The sequence below is a fragment of the Choloepus didactylus genome, chromosome 18 (assembly GCF_015220235.1).
Source record: "Choloepus didactylus isolate mChoDid1 chromosome 18, mChoDid1.pri, whole genome shotgun sequence".
Classification (NCBI taxonomy): Eukaryota; Metazoa; Chordata; class Mammalia; order Pilosa; family Megalonychidae; genus Choloepus; species Choloepus didactylus.
In genome coordinates, this window is record NC_051324.1 from 9,519,366 (window position 1) to 9,536,366 (window position 17,001).

The 17,001-nt window shown below is 49.0% G+C and overlaps 1 protein-coding gene across 3 annotated transcripts in view; it reads left to right on the top strand.

Annotated features, from left to right (window-relative positions):
• The first annotated feature begins 1,515 nt into the window (after positions 1 to 1,515).
• Positions 1,516 to 17,001, top strand: part of PIK3R5 (phosphoinositide-3-kinase regulatory subunit 5) — a 77,480-nt gene continuing 61,994 nt past the window's right edge. For all 3 annotated transcript variants that reach the window (XM_037810783.1, XM_037810785.1, XM_037810784.1), the window contains exon 1: positions 1,516 to 1,659. The gene's annotated coding sequence lies outside the window, so the exon portion shown is untranslated. The remainder of the gene's footprint in view (positions 1,660 to 17,001) is intronic.

Consider the following 17,001-nt stretch of genomic DNA (forward strand, 5'->3'; position numbering starts at 1 on the left):
AAATCAAGAATCCCATAACTTCTCTGGCATTCTTTACTTTTCAAAGCGCTCTCATGAGCCAGCATTTCGATCTGGCACGCAATGTGCCATTCTCATTGCTCCACATCTGATTCCAAGGCAGTTCTGCTCCTTCCTCTGCACCCTGGCCACCTCCAGTCGTCTTCCACCGTCTCCCTTCTCCTCTTCCTCCAAACGCCAGCATTTTGTGGTGGGAAAAGTAGGGAAGACACCCTTACTGACTTGGGCACGTCATCTCACAGCCGTCCTTGGCTCCGGTTCCTTATTTGTAAAATGGGGGCATGTGGGGGTGGAGCTGGGGGTGGAGGAGAAGTCTCCTTCCTGGGTTCCGAGCTCCTTTCCATCTCCTAATCTCCAACCTCAGACTGGAACGAGCCCCCTGTGTTCAGCCAAGGGTGCTTTCTGTTTCTATCCCTTTGGGGAAGTTGCTTTTTCTCGGTATTTGGGGCGTCAGGAAAACAAAAGTGATTGGCGCCCAAGCCTTTTAAGGCCTCAGGTAGGGCTGTGGTTTCCAACCGACGACAACGTATGCCCTCGTGGCCGATTCTGGACGCCTCCAACACATATTGTGACACCACGTCCCATTCAATAGTGGAAGGGGAAAACATAGCCTTGCCCTTTGTTAACCCTGAAACAAGAGGCTCTTCTTTCATCGCCAGGGAGGCTTGCGCACTAGCCAGCCGTCTGCTCTCCATTCTGTAAATGCAGAAACTGAGACACAGGGAAGTGCCCTGGCTTCCGGGATTCCGTGACGTGTCCCTCCAACATCTGCCATGTCGTCCGTGGGAAGTAGAGGGCCTTGACCCTGGAGGCCGGACCCCCGGGGGCTGGGAAATGGCAGGCAGCAGAGCTGGCACCAGCGAGGCAAGGTGGGAGAGTCTGACCCAAAGACTAGACGAGCAGCGCAGGAAGCCAGGTTTGGCTCATCTTTCTAGGAAATTTCCTGCAGAAGGGCGAGGGCCAGCGCGTCCGTCCGCACAGCAGAGGGGCAGGCATTTGAAGGGTTAAGGGCACCCAAAGAAAATAGAAGTAAGAGGAGGAAGTGAGGCTCTGGGGCGCAGAGGGAGAAGGAAGCGGCTCGTCGGAGCTTCCCCTTTCTCCTCCTTCCCCCGAAGCCCCCCTCCTCATGCCTTACCCCGCTCCGCCCACCCCTCCCGCGGGCCCGAAGCCGCGCCTCCGCTCCCCTGGCCCAGCCTCATTTACTCCTGGGGGTGGCCGGTGCGCGGCGCCGGGGGCCCCCGGCCCAGGCCGCCCACCGCCAGGGCCTGTTCCTTCCGAGGGCACGCGGGCGGAGAGCGGGGGCTGCTTGCGAGACGCCCTGCGGGCCCCGGGGCGGGACGCTCGGGATGCGCGGGCCCGGCCCGCACCGGGTTGACTGTGCGCGGCCGCAAGGTGGCGGGAGAGGACGGCTAGGCGGCCCGCGCGAGCCCCGCCCCGCCCCGTCCGCGGACAAGCCCCGCCCCTCGGTGTGGCCCCGCCCCCGGCCCCGCCCCGGCTCGACGGCCCCGCGGGAAGGGCGGAGTCTGGGCAGATGCTGGCACCCGCCGCGCGGCTCCTGCCGGGGCGCGGTGGTCGGGACGGTCGCCCGGATTGCAGGGAATCGCCGCCGGAGACGGGCTCGGCGCCCGGCGGGGACTGCAGGTGTGTGGCTGGGCGGCGGAGGGCACGCGTGGCGGCTCAGGATGGAGCGGGAGCAGCCTGGGGACCGTCGGGGGCAGTGGGCTCGCAGAGGGGCGGCACTCAGCCGGGCGGGCTGGACAGATCCTGCGGTCTTCCGGCTCCATGGATGGGGTCTGCCGCCCGGGCTCGGGCCGCGCAAACCCGCGTCCTCCGTCATCCCGGAGACGGAAGGGGGCGTCCCCGTGACCGTCCAAGGCTGCCTGGGTAGCGGCTGCCGGACGCCTCTGTGCGGTCCGAGAGCGTCCGCAGCCTCCCGCCTCCTCGCAGGCCGCCCGGTGCCCTCGAGGTCAAGGAGGCTGGGAGCTCTCCCGGGGAGCATTGCCATCGGGGGTCCTTGGCCATCAGGACCTGGGAGTCAAGGAAGCACCTGCCTGCGGCGCCGTCCATGGGGCCCCAGCCTCCCACCCGCCGGCGAGCGTGCGTCCCCGGAGAGTGGCTGCGGTGCCGGAGAAGTGCGCGCTCCGTGCGCAGGGGACCTGCGTTCACACACTGGGCGTCCCTGCGTGACCGTGTGCGCCCGCGCGCGTGCCGGCCCACTCCGGGCGTGGGATAAATAAGCATAAAGTTCAGGTCGGTAGGAGGAGGAAGATTGTTCAGAGGGAAAAGGAAGGCGAGATGAAAACAGCAGGATGTGGTACAAAATGAGTTAACAAGCCTCCGCCAGAGAGGAGGGGTGGGTTTAGGCAACCCGAGGGCTGAAAGTAGGCCAAGGCTGCCTCGAAGGTCCCTTCTGTATGGCCCTTCTCGTCCTCCCTCCCCACAGCTGCTGTGTCTTCACATTCAGACACTGGATCCCAAAGCTGGCTGCACGTCTGGCTCTCCTGGAAGGCTTGTTAAAATTCGGACACTCCAGGCCCCCATCCTGCAGCACAGCTTTCCAAGAGTGGGGTCTGGAACCCGCATCTTTCTACATTTTTGATAAACTCCTTAAGTGATGATGCTGCAGCCATTGTTTGGGTGTGACCTTGATGCGTGACCTTGGGCATCTCCTTGAGGATCTCCTGGCCTCAGTCTCCTTATCTGTAAAATGGGCTCAGATGCCTGCCTTATGGGGCTGGGTGGAAAATTAGAAGAGAAAAGGGTGATGAAAGCTGTCGGATGTGGAAGGAGCCATGTGGATGTTTGTAGGACAAGGCTTTGGGTGTAGTGACCTTGTTTGTTTCCCTGGTGGTGTGACTCTTCACCAGGGAGCTCTGGAGGACAAAAAAAATTTTTTTGGATGGTTGAGCTCCTTCTTCCTGCTTCCCTCCCCTACAGGAACTTGGGGGCAGGAATGCCCGGGGTCTTTCTGGGCTCAGCTTCTGTTGGGTTTTGGAACATCCCCTTATCTCCAGTTTAGGTGGGAGATGATCAATTATCTCCCCTCCCCAAGCTGTAGAAGAAGACCTCTTCTGCCTTCCCCCCTCTCCCGTGCACCCCTTTTTGTTGCTTTCAAGACTAATAGGGTATAAGGTGACTTGGTTGCCCTGGGCAAGAAACCTGTTTGGGGTGACAAATAGGGTATTGATGAGAAGGCAGGGGGCAGAGGCTGTGAAGGCGGCCGGCTGCTGGACGCTATCCCACAATCCCATGCCAGTCGTTGCTCCTGGGTCTGCTGGCTGAGAAGTGGAGAGGAGGAGGGTCGGTGGCCTTTTTTTTTTGGGTGACCCCCGATTGTATTCAGCAGTGCACTCAAGCTTGCTCCCTTGACTTTCATGTGAAGGGGCTCACCTCAGGTCTGAGCTGGCCGGCCCTGGGGGCTCCCTGCAAACCAGAAGACCTGTTTGGCTTTAGCCTGGGTCAGCTTAAGAGTGGAAGCTTCTGGAAGGCAAGATCAAGCAATCACCAGCAGGGCAAGGGAGAGGGGTTTAGGTTGATCTCTGAGCCTCTGGCATAGACAGAGGGACAAGGGAACATAAGACACTCTCATAACAAACATATGTTACATGTGAAAATCCCTCCGGCAATGTTTGCGTTTTCACATTTTAGCAACTCTAAAATCAAGCGGTCTCTCACCATGTTTGGTATCTTGCAACTGTAATGAGCTAAAATATTTCTTTCTTAGCAGAACACAAAATAAGGGCGCAATCTTAGAATCCATGACATCTTCGATTCTGTTAAATACGATGTATGTTTTACAAACCTTTTGGATGCTTTAGATGTACTCAGGTACTCCCAGAATGATGTCATTCCCGTAAGTGAATTTGCATGCATTAATTTTTCCAGTGATTCTACCTTTTAAACTACAAAACTGTCATGGGATCCACTCTTAAAGGAAATCTTTGTAAAATGCTTTGCTTGTCTTTATAAATAGAGTGCATTTGGTATGATTTAATCATTCCTTGAAACTATCAGAGGGTTCTAGCCTGCCATTCTTGTTGCCTCGGTGTGTTCAGGATACATTTCCTGTCTTTTCTCATTCATCCTTCTTTTCTTTTCCTTTTTCCCCTTTAGCTGTGATTTCACAGTGTTGGGTACTGTGCTTCATCTCCTTTAATCTTCACATGCACAGTCTGAGGTAGTTACAACTATTGTACCCATTTTACATATGAAGAAATTGAGGCCAAGGCCACACAGCTAGGAGGTGCCAGAGCTGGGCTGACTCCAGTGTTTGCTGCTAACCAGGGGTCACCAAGCCCAAGAGGCAGCCTGAGTGAGCCTCTCCTGGGTGTAAAGTGCATGCCCCGTAGGACCCAAATTTGGGGGCATGACTTGTGGTTATCCATGATTGTTTCCCTTTTTTCTTTTCTTTTTTTTTTGGTGGCAGCTAGGCTCTGGATAGTTGGGGTTACCTGTTAAGTGACTTCTGGATAAGTGAGGTACCATGTAGAAAGGTGCACCCAATAGGAGGGTGAGGGCTGATGAATGGGAAGAAGTGGGTGATGCTCGTGGTACTGTTCACTGTGACAACCAGTTGGGGCTTTAGGTTTAGGTTTGGGCTTTAGAGTTTGGCGTCAATGGGAGACTCCTGGCTCCAGCTTCCTGCCTCCCTCCTACTGCCATGGTGATGACGTAAGACAAATCTGAGCAAGTCGCTTTTCATCTTAAAACCCTTCCGAGCTGCCCTTGTTCTCAGGGGAAAGCCCAGATCCCTTAGCATGGCCAGCAAGGCCTCCCACCACCAAATCCAGGTCCACCCCTCCTGCTTCGTCTCCTGGTGCTCGGCCCCCCTGAGCCCCTGCTGGCCCCTGGATACAACAGACTGTTCCACACCCCTGTGCCTTTGCACATGCCGATCCCTTTCCCCTCCTGCTGAGCCGCCCGTTCGTCCTTCCATGCCCAGCTCAAGCCTCATCTTCTGAAGTTTTCCCCAACCCTCCCCCTTACCCCAGAGCACTGACCACCCCCTCCTTCTGTCCTCATCTTGCCTTTTATGTCCTCCTGCCATAGCACTGATCCCCCTGGCCTGCAGGGTCTGACCCGTGAGTGACTCGGCACAGCTGTGGCCTGCTCACCAGAGCCACCTGATGTTCAGCGTGGCCGTTTGGCTGTCACCACAGAGCTCCCCAGCATCTCACAGGCATGAAGTCCACGCCCACACCAGCCATGACAGCTGCCTGAGAGCTGGTCTGGGTGGAGGTGGGCCAGGGTGGGGTCAGGAGGGAGTGGTGTGCTTGCTATTTTCATGTCCTCTAGAGTCTTGTTGTTGTTGACCTAAGAAAATAAGCTCGTGTGGTTTCCTCACTGGGGGCAGGGTTGGGGTGTGAAGGAGGCTTCTAGGTTCGGCCTCACATGAGTCAGGGGGCCTCGGTTCGGCCTCACAGCTCCTCCTGGCTGTGTGACCTTGGGTTAGTCTGTGGACTTCTCTGGGTGTCCATTTCCCCACCTGTAAGACAGAAATGTCGCACTAGATGCTCTCCGTGGCCCTTTACTAACCTCTAACGTTCAAGCCAGCGTGTTTGTACTGAGTGTATTTTGTGTGCACAGCACGTGCCAGGCTCTGAGGATACTAGCGAGACAATATTCCTGCCCCCAAGGAAATTACAGTTTCGTGGGCAAGACATGTGGTTTCATTACAGTTGGGAGAATCATGGGGAACTGTGAAATTACATAGAGGAGACCTCATAGAGTTTGTGGGTTAGGGAAAGCTTTCCCTAAAGACGTCATCTTTAAATTGAGACCTGAGAGATATGAAATGAAAAGAAAATAATAACACTACCCAACATTTGGAATATACTAGGTGCCAGACCACTGGCTAAGGGCTCTTTGGGGGCGTTCTCTTGTGTGCTCCTTTCAAAAACTCCTTGAGGGCATGGGGTTCCTCTTCTGTGAGAAGGATATGAGGTCATTGCTGGCAAGTTCTTAGCCAAGTGTCTGACGTAGACCAGGGGCTCCTTCCCTCCCCCGTTCTCCAGGGTCTATTTTCTGGATGTAGAAGTCAGAAGGACCATTATGGGTGGCCTACCTTTTCCTTCTCATGACTGTCCCCAGAGAACACGGCTCAGTGCTGCTGTGAGCCGCTTGCAAAAGTCCTCTGCTTTTGCACCCGCATGTCCTCCATCTTCTCCCCCAATAGCAAAGGGCCTCTCCATGCAAATAACACACCCCCTTGTTGCTTGCAGGGCTTTGGTTCTATATTCTTTCCCTTTCGGGACCTGCTGTTCTTGGGCTAAGAAACCCAGATCCTAACTTTCTGTGTCTTCTAAGAAGTCACCCATTCAGTTCCCACATCCGTCTTTCGTTCACCCAAAGTCGTCTGCCAAGACCATGAAGTCTCTGCAAATGTATCGCCTGGCTTTTTGGTCTGAGCACTTGATCCTGAATGGCTTGGTGGTTTTGACTCTTGTCAGGCAAATCACACAGCCATTTCCACGAGACCTGGCTGAGGCTGCCAGCCTCTTTGGTGTATGTTGGTTTTCTGCATTAGTTACACCCACAGTCGAAGGAGAGGCTTGGCTCTCTCTAGATGATGGGCACCTTTGAAAAATTGATGAAACTGACAGATCATCTCCCCCTCAAAAAAAAAAAAAAAAAAAAAGAGAAGAAAAGAAAAGAAAAAAGCCCATGCACACACACACACGCACTGTTTTTCTCCTTTTCTCTCTTTCTCAAAGTTTTGCCTAAAATTCCAGGATCTTCTCAGATCTCTGAAGTCAAAGACCCCATCCTGGAAAACAGGACTTTCTCTATGCTGACTTCTCATATACCCCTCGGTGTGACTCCATGCAGAAGTAAGCTGCTGTCTGAGGCGAGCTGGTGGTGATGACAGAGCATGACAACCTGAAGACTGGCTCAGAAGGTGCCAAGATCCACTGGTGAGAACGCAAGATGGAGCGCTAGGAGCTCAGGGCTCCTGACTTCTAACAGAGCCACCCAATGCTTGCACTTTCTGGATTTCTCATCAAGTCTTGAATTCAACCCATTTTCAAAATGATGAAAGAACACTGCTTTCACTACTGGAGACCTGACAAGAACCCCACTGTGTCCCCCAAACAGAGACTAGGGTTTAAGGCTAGGATGGAGAGATGGAGAAAATGCATGTTTATGTCCCTATATCTGCAAAGCCAAGGTCTGGGAACCAGAGCCATTGCCGTTTCTTTGCCACAGATGTTTGCAACTTCCCAAGCTCCAAAGGATTGGTTCAGTTCTTCAGAACCAGCACCAAGACATAACATACCATATGTTAAGGAAGTTTTCTTTGACTCTACATTTCTATGGATTTTTTTTTTTTAAAGCATGAATGGAAGTTAAGTTTGTCAAATACATTTTTTTTTAGCCACCGTTAGGAAATTCTTGTATTCTTTTGCCTCGTGACAAATTATATCATCAACTTCCCTATATTGAAGGCTCCTTGCATTTCTGTAATAAATTCAATGTGACATGGTGGTATATTCTTCTAACCCAGTGTTAGGTTTGACTTACTGTGATTCTTTTTAGGGTTTTTGCCTCTATTTTCTTTTCCTGTGCTGCTGTTGTCAAGATTTGATATGCTAGCTTTGCAAAATGATGTTGGAAGTTTGTCGTCTTCTCCTGTACCCCGGAGTAGCATATGGAGCAGGACAGTTATCTGTTCCCTGAAGGTTGGGAAGATGTGCTGTGGCCTTTAGATCCTCACCTCCCCAAGACATCCTCTCCTCTCTGTCCTCCACAGTCCTCCCAGGTACACACCTGTCACCTCAGTGCTCTCTAGCTACACCTGAGTCATCATTGATTTTTGGTCTCTAAGAGCCCATCACGAAGTCCCACTGGCCCTTACTTTATCTGCCCTTTGGCTTACAGGAAGGCCTTCCCCGGCGAGCTGGGCAGATCTGCTGGGAGTGCAGTTCAACTCCAGGTGCTGCATTTAGTGGGGATGTTGATAAATCATTTTATACCCAGAGAAAAGGTCATCAAGATGGTGATGACATCCAAGCAATTACTAAAGAAGTAGAGCTGTTTTTCTCTAGGAAGATGAGACAAGGGAGAAGAAATAGCCATCTTTAGATAGTCAAAGGGCAGGGACCTTCAGAAAAGGCAAACACCTGCTCTGTGGAGGTCATTCTCCAGGACAGAAAAGGCAGCAATGAAGGGAAATTAAAAGGAAAAAGACTTCAGCTTGCTATAAGGAAAATCTTAGAGAAGGTCAGACCATATCAAAAAGGTAATTGGCAGCCTTGGGGTAGTGAGTTCCCCGTCAGGAGAAGTATTCAGGGAGAATACTGGTCAGATGTACAAATGATAGCTGTGAGAAGGGAGACTGAGCTGGCTGGTTAGAAGCTCCGCTCCTGAGAGTCTCTAGTTCTCTAAATTGTAGTGGCCATGTCTGACTGGTACTGGTTGTTCTGAGGCATAAATTTGAATTTATAAAACTTAGTGGCCTTGAAAAAACAAATCCCAAAACTGGGCAGTTCCCTCACAAATCCCACAGCCCTGACTCACAGCCCGTTTCCCCAGAGCAGAAGTACTTTGGTGGTTAGAAACCCATGCCTTTCCGTGGTGAGAGACCCTGGGGCCCCACTGGATAGCACATCCTGTGTCAGGTCATGGGCTTTCCTTGGGGTCTCTCGTTCTCAGCTCCTTTCATCACCTGGTGAAATAAGCTTAGTTGAGCCCTACTTCAGAACCACCTCTTTATCTGGGTGTCCCAGACGAGCTCTCAAGGCTAAGCTGCTCAACCTCCAGGTCGAGCTGGTAACTAATGGCCTTTTGTTCTTGGGGTTTTCGAGCCAATGTGTCATCGAGGCCCTTGCATTTCACATTCACTCCTGTGCTGACATCTTGGGAGTTTCGTTTTGAGAAAGCTGAAAGCTCAGAGCTTTCCTTGGGCTGTTAATGTGCTTAAGAGAGCATGGGGGGCTGCAATGGGAAGGGCAGTTGGCAGGATGGGAATAGGAGGTGGGCTCTCTGCTCCTCATCCCCCTGGACCTGTTCCCTCCTGGTTATTCTGACACCCTGTGAATTTCTGAAGCCTGCTTTCTCAGAGACTTGTAGGGGTCATTCTGATGGGCTGAGAAGAGAGGGGCCCCGTTCCTTCATATGGTGCCTGCCTAATGGCGGGGTGCCCAATGATGTGAGTCCTAAGAAGGACTTAAGGAGGACCTTGTGGCAGCCATCCACCTCTACTGGAGACCGTTCTCCTCTGCTGGAGTCCGTGCTCCTCCAGGAGCCTGTGCTCCTCTATGGGAGTCTGTCATCTTCTATCGGAGCCCATGCTATTCTTCTGGAGCCCATGCTACTCTATGGGGTTTCCTCTAATGTCTTCTGTGGCTTTGCAATGGCAAATTCCAATGGCCTCCTCCCAACCTGCATCTTTCCTTGGTGCTTCTAGGGCTTCTGATGTCCAACCCTCTCACCCAGAGCTTCTTCCTGTGTTGGCATCAGTGGTAGCCTCTTCTGGATCTCATACCACCTGCAAATCCTACCGTTCCCCTGCTAGTCCTCTTCTTGCCACCTCTAGATACTCTTATCTCACACACCCAAATTCTTGACTCCAAGTACATGCTTGTTGCTTTCGCTTGGACACCCTCTTTCAACTTAAATGTCATGTCCTCAACCTAACTCTTGCTCCACAAAGCAGGCTTCCTTGGCAGACCTCCCCCTCTGTCTGTGGTGAAACCAGACTCCTGGGCTTGAAACCCGGGAGTCATCTCTGAGCTGCCCATCTTCCTTGTTCTCCACTATCCAGCTTGTTTTGATGGTGCTTCCTTTCCCCATTGATCTTGCTTCTTTCACTTCCCCTTTGTTCTCTGTGCCCTCCAATTTAGCCTTCATCACCAGATGCCTGCTGATGGGCTTTTGGGGCATAGTCTCAACCTTGCTTCACCAGGAGATCCTTCTTATGAAATGGTTCATCACCACTTTCCCCTGTTCAGAAGCCTCTGATGCCATCCCACCCCACAGGGAAAGTCCAGATTCCTTGGTCTTCTGGTCAAGTTTCAAAGTTGGGTCCCTCTCCTTTCCCTGTGAATCTGCACCCTCACCTCCAAGCAGAAACACTTCCTGACCAGTTTGTTTGATGCTGACTTCCCAATGCCTAACAAGGGTCTGGCATTTGGTGGTGTTTAATAAATGCTTGTTGAATGAATGATTGCCTGGATGAACAACCAGCCCCGAGGAGGCCTGGAACTCAGCCTCGGACAGTAGAGGATACAATGTGGGAGGCTGAGCTGCTCACCATATGAGCTCTTTGTGGGGTTCCATCATGCTCTCCCCATCCTGGGACCTCACCAGCCTTGCTTGGGCATCTTGGGAGGCTTCATACACCCATGTCTTTACCATCCAGTGTAGGACAAGGCAGACATCTTGCTCCTCTGCTCTGCTTCAGACCCAATGAGCTTCCAAGAGGACTTGGAAAACTCCGGATGAGGAGACTCCTCTCCTTGGGAATCCTCTTCCTGTGCCTCAATTTAGTGAGATTTAAGATGAGCAGTTCTCTAAGTCTGACTGCAGCGGAAGCCCTGGGGAACCTTCCCTAAATAAGCCACTCCCAGTCTGGTAACAGCGTCTTCATAGGAGCTTGGGGAAGTGTCTGTTTGCAACACAGTGTTTACAAGGCAGAGGGGCTTCCTGTCCCGCCTACCCAGCCAGGCATGGTGCAATCAGGAGCTGTGTTTTCAGGAGGAATGGGGAAAGAACAGGTTGGGGGATTGCTGAGGGTTCTTCAAAGATCTCCAGCGGTTGCCTGACCCAGCTGATCTCTGGGGGGAGGTCAAGGGAGCTGTAGAACTCCTCCTTTTTGAACAAAAGCAAATAAGTAATAAGTATCATTAATTTGCATATTGTCCTTTTCAGTTACAAAGCACTGTTCACAAAAGTGGCCCAATGAGTCTAATGTGGAAACCCTTAGAGCAAGAAGAGACCCCCTTCTGTCTCCTTCAAGCAGGGAGTATAGGTTAGACTAAACGAGGACAAGGTTCGTTCTTTCTTTCCTTCTTTCCCTCTTCCTTTCCTCCTTCCCTTCCTCCTACCCTTTCTCCTTTCCTTCCTTCCTTCCTTCTTTCCTTCTTTTTCTTCCTTCCTTCCTTCCTTCCTTCCATCTCCCTCCCTCTCTCTCTCTCTCTTTCTCTCTCTCCCTCTCTCTCCCTCTCTCTTTCTTTCCTTTCTTTCTTCTTATGCTTTGGAGAGGGGGAACAGGGCTTCCAGAGGAAAGGAGAGAGCAGTGGAAAGGATTCCCCAGGACTGAGAGCCCTCACATTCCAACTCAGGGTTTATCCAAGAGGAGGGGGGGATGCCCTTCTCCATATACTCTTGAGAAATGCTCCAAGGCAGCTGAAACTGCCCTCCCTGCCTCTGCCCACCAGCCTGGAGCCACCACCATGGCACCCCTGAGGACAGGAGCTTATGCCCATGGCCCCTTGCTGTCTGTGGGACCCAGTTCAGGCTCCTGGGGAGGTCTGGGAAAGTGCCTCAGGCTTTCTTGGCCCTGGAGAAGAGAATAGTCCATGTTCTTTCTAGTGAGTGGGTGATCCAAGAGATGTTCGAAAGATGGAGTTGCATGATACATAAAAAACCTGCTGTCAGATGTCAAAGGGATTTGTGTTGGGGCCACGGTCTTGTGTGATAATGGCAGTAGCTCCACCTTGGGTCTAGGGCTCAATGTCCTGAGTCCTATCTGCTACCCCCGCCCCCAGCCTTTCAGCTCCCTTGAAGATGGGTGTTACTTTTATCAGCTGCATGACTCCTAAGAACTGCTCAGTAGATGGAGGTGGGAATATTGTTTTTCAGTAAGCTATTTTATCTTTTTTAAGGAGCAAAAGTTTTATAATGGCCATAATTTATTCTCATGATACCTTCTTATTGACCAATAAGAGATGATCTCTAATTCATGTGCTCAAACAGCACTCTCTCAATTTGAGTTGCTTCAGTATTAGCTGGCCAACCCAGTTTGCTCAGACGAGTGCCTGACTTTCTTCAAATAACTCAAATCAGACACGGAGGTGTGCATGACATACATTAAATTTATGCTGCTTCTCGGGAGGATGTCTGCAACTTTTTTGAGGTGTCTCCACAATGAGGACTCTATTTTAGTCAGACCATCAAATGTACTCTACAAATTGGTTGCAGATCCTGCCAGCTGTATCTAAATGACACAGCGACAGATAAGCATAATTTTGTTTTTACAGATAAGTCATTGTTCACTGAAATATTAAGCCGTGTATTGGTTTGTCCAGTGTGTTGGAGAGACCCAAAATAGTTGTGGCTTTAAAGATTGAAGCTTATTTCTCTCTCCTGTGAGAGAGAGACTTTACAGGATGGCTCCAGGTTAGGAATCCAGGCTTCTGTCTTATTGATCAGCCTTCCTCAACACGTAGCTTTTATCTCATGGACCAAGATGACTGCCCTAGCTACTGCCATCACATCTGTATTTCAGCCAACAAGAAGGAGGAAAGAAGGGGAGGGGATGCTTATTCTTTTTAAAAGTTGCTCTCATCAACTTCTAGTCACATTCCATTGGCTGGAATATTGTCATATGGCCACACTTGGCTATAAGAAAAACTGGAAAATGTAATCTAAAATTTCTAAAAATGCTACTACTGTAGAAGAAGGGAGAATAGATATGGAAGGACAATTAGGCAACTTCTCATCCACATTTGAACTCTACTAGTTTGAGATCTTTTTAAGTCTTCCCTGTCACGTGAATATTCTTTATCCCTTCTATTATACAGTAATCATGCCTTCTAAGCCCTACTGAAAACTGTTAATAAAAATGGCATGCTGTAAAGAACCAAAAGCAGAGTTTTCTGACATTTTAGGAGAGATGTCTCTACACATGGAGGTACTCAACACCCTTTTGGTGAGGTTGTTAAGCCAGTGGTGAATTCACCTTCTGTGTTATTGTTCAGCTCACATTATTCTACATTGCCCTGAGAATATGGCAAGACTTGTTGAAATTCATATATACTATTTTCATGACATTTTCCTGTATTACATGTTTAGTTAGTGGATCCATCCCAACCCCTGGTGGTCCCTGCAGAGATTGTAGTTTTCAGGATTCTACTTTTCTCTTTCCAAAAATCAGGACCACTTTTTCTAGTCTTTCTCTCCCTCTCTTTCCCCCCACGCCCCCCCCCATATTTCATTTTCTCCAATTTTTCAGCCATTACCAGTAGTAGTTCCCTTTCACAACCTCAAGTTTCTTTATGACTCCGAGGTGTATTTCTCTTCATCTGCAAGCCCTAATCTCATTTTAAGCAGTGAGTCATCCTGTTCGACTTCAGATCCCTCTACGGCTCTCCCTTCTCCTTTACTCTCCCTGCCACTCTGTTGTCTGTGTGCTCTTCTGACTCTGAGGCAGACGTGTCACTCACCAGCTCAAAATTCCTCAATGGCTACACATGGCCTTTGCATAGACCTGTGACCACTCAGCTGGCATAGAAGGCTGTTCCCAACCTGTCCCCAAGCCTGTGCACCCTCATCTCTCTGCATGCCCCGTGCAGTGCTCCATTTTCCAGAACGATTCCTAAAGGACCATGTGTCCCAGTCTCTTGTGCCCATTTTCCAAGTATCCTGAATCCCCAGGCCAGCTCCTACTTCCTGAAGTGTCATCACAGGAGAAGCTCCAAGCTCCTATTGCACCTGTCACGAATGAACCCCCACTGGGACAGCTAACACGATGGGTAGCTTCTAGTGTGAAGGTTATTGTGAATGGGTGCTGCTTTCAGCACTCTGGAGCTCATCCTTCGGTAACTTCGCACACGTCTGTTGTGGAGATACCCAGGATGGAATTGCTGGATGGTGGGGCAGGCATGGGCTCAGCTTTACAAGGCACTGCCAGGTGGTTTTGCATCTGGAGAGTGATGGTGCCGGTTTGTGCTCCCACCAGCAGTGGTGAGTGTTCCCGTTGCTTCACCACCTCTCAAACACTTAAGTGTATTCCTTCTTTTTCATTTTAACCAATCTGGTGGGTGGGCAGTGGTGTCATATTGGGGTTGTAATTTGCATTTCCCTTATGACTAATGAAATTGAGCACCTTGTCATATGCACATTGGCCATTTGGATATCCTCTTTTATGGAGTGTCTATTCAAGTCTTTTGCCCTTTTGTCTCTTGTCTGTCTGGTTTTCTCGCTACCCCTACCATATTGAATGGTGGTTTGTTCAGGAACCCTCTTTTTCTCTGACCATGAGATCCTTGAGATTTCTGGAACCCTAATACCTAGTGAAATTCCACACAATAATAGACCCGCAATACATATTTGCTGTTGGCTAAATAAACCATCTTTGATTCATATTTTGCTATAGGATAACCATTATCCTTGTGAAAAAAAGGTGAACAGAAAATAGGAGTGGAGCAATTCTGCTTTCTCTGAGGCATAATTGTTAACTTTTGCCTCATTTGTCACAAGTAGATAGCCTAATCTCTCCTGTTTTGGGCTCTGAAAATAATTCTCCAGTCCCTTTTTGACATCTTCGGTGTTTTTCTCAAGTCTTGCTTTCAGGACAAACTCACTCTCACTCTTTTGGATCCATTCTTTTTTTTTTTTTTTTGAAATTAAATTCAGTTTTATTGAAATATATTCACATACCATACAATCATCCATGGTATACAATCAACTGTTCACAGTACCATCATATAGTTATGCATTCATCACCACAATCTATTTCTGAACATTTTCCTTACATCAGAAAGAATCAGAATAAGAATAAAAAATAAAAGTAAAAAAGAACACCCAAATCATCACCCCCATCCCACCCTATTTTTCATTTAGTTTTTGTCCCCATGTTTCTACTCATCCATCCATACACTGGATAAAGGGAGTATGATCCACATGGTTTTCAAAATCACATTATCACCCCTTGTAATCTACATTGTTATACAATCTTCTTCAGGAGTCCAGACTACTGGGTTGGAGTTTGGTAGTTTCAAGTATTTACTTCTAGCTATTTCAATACATTAAAACCTAAAAAGTGTTATCTATATAGTACGTAAGAATGTCCACCGGAGTGACCTCTCTACTCCACTTGAAATCTCTCAGCCACTGAAAGTATTTCGTCTCATTTTGCATCCCCCTTTTGGTCAAGAAGATGTTCTCAATCCCATGATGCCGGGTCCAGATTCATCCCCGGGAGTCATATCCTGTGTTGCCAGGGAGATTTACACCCCTGAGAGTCAGGTCCCACGTAGAGGGGAGGGCAGTGAGTTCACCTGCCGAGGTGGCTCAGTTAGAGAGAGAGAGAGAGCCACATCTGAGCAACAAAGAGGCACTCGGGGAGATTCTTAGGCACAATTATAAGCAGGTTTAGCCTCTCCTTTGCAGTAACGAGCTTCATAGGGGCAAGTCCCACAATACAGGGCTCGGCACATCAAACTGCCTGTCCCAATGTTTGTGACAACATCAACACCAGTCCAGGTGAGGAAGTCCAACGCTTCTGCACCTTTCCCCAGCTTGTCAGGGTGGGGGGCCTTAAATATATTTTTATTCTCTGCCCAAATTACTCTGGGATGTGTCACTATTTCACTCTAACCTATACTAACCTACCGTATCTCACTTCCTATTGAAAGTTCCATGTAATAAAACAGTTATTTTTTTTTTAGAATCTCAGATAGGGACCCGGGTATTTGGGAGCTACTTTTGGTAATGGCAAGGCATACTGGACCATCCCCTTTTTACACTCTTTCCTTCCTCCTTTCTTTTTTTTTTTTTTTTTAATTAAATTCAGTTTTATTGCAATACATTCACACACCATACAATCATCCATGGTATACAATCCACTGTCCACAGTATGATAACATAGTTATGCGTTCATCACCACAACATATCTCTGAACATTTTCCTTACATCAGAAAGAACCAGAACAAGAATAAAAAATAAAAGTGAAAAAAGAACACCCAAATCATCCCCCCATCCCACCCCATTTGTCCTTTAGTTTTTATCCCCATTTTTCTACTCATCCATACACTAGATAAAGGGGGTGTGATCCACAAGGTCTTCACAATCACACTGTCACCCCTTGTAATCTACATTATTATATAATTGTCTTCAGGAGTCCAGACTGCTGGGTTGGAGTTTGGTAGTTTCAGGTATTTACTTCTAGCTATTCCAATACATTAAAACCTAAGAGGTGTTATCTATATAGTGCATAAGAATGTCCACCAGAGTGCCCTCTCGACTCCATTTGGAATCTCTCAGCCACTGAAAGTATTTCGTCTCATTTTGTATCCCCCTTTTGGTCAAGAAGATACTCTCAGTCCCACGATGCCGGGTCCACATTCATCCCCGGGAGTCATACTCTGCGTTGCCAGGGAGATTTACACCCCTGGGAGTCGGGTCCCACGTAGTGGGGGAGGGCAGCGAGTTCACCTGTGGAGATGGCTCAGTTAGAGAGAGAGAGGGCCACATCTGAGCAACAAAGAAGTACTCAGGGGGAGACTCTTAGTCATCTTTTGGATCCATTCTTATTTGGGGACCTCACTTCCATATTTACATGCACCCCAAGAAGTCATCCTGGACCCTTTACCTTCTTCCTTTTTTTCTCCCTCGTGATGCTCTGTGACTATGCCTTGAGAATTTAATTTTTTTATTTAATAGAACTATTTTTAGAGCAAATTTAAAGTTACAGAAAAATTGCACAGAAAGTACAGAGTTCCCAAATATCCTGTCCCCATCCCACCCTCCAACACATTATTAACATGTTGAATTAGCATGGTATATTTTATGAAACAATATTGATACGTTAAGTTCATAGTTTACATTAGGGTTGGCTCTTTTTCGTTGTACACGGGTCTACGGATTTTGACAAATCTGTGCCATGTGTCCACTATTACAGTATCATACAGAAGAGTTTCATTGACCTAAAAATGCTCTGTGTTCACCAATTTGTTCCTCCCTTCTCCTTCTGAATCCCTGGCAACCACTACATCTTTTAACTGCCTTTATGATTTTTTTTTTACCTTTTCCAGAATGCCA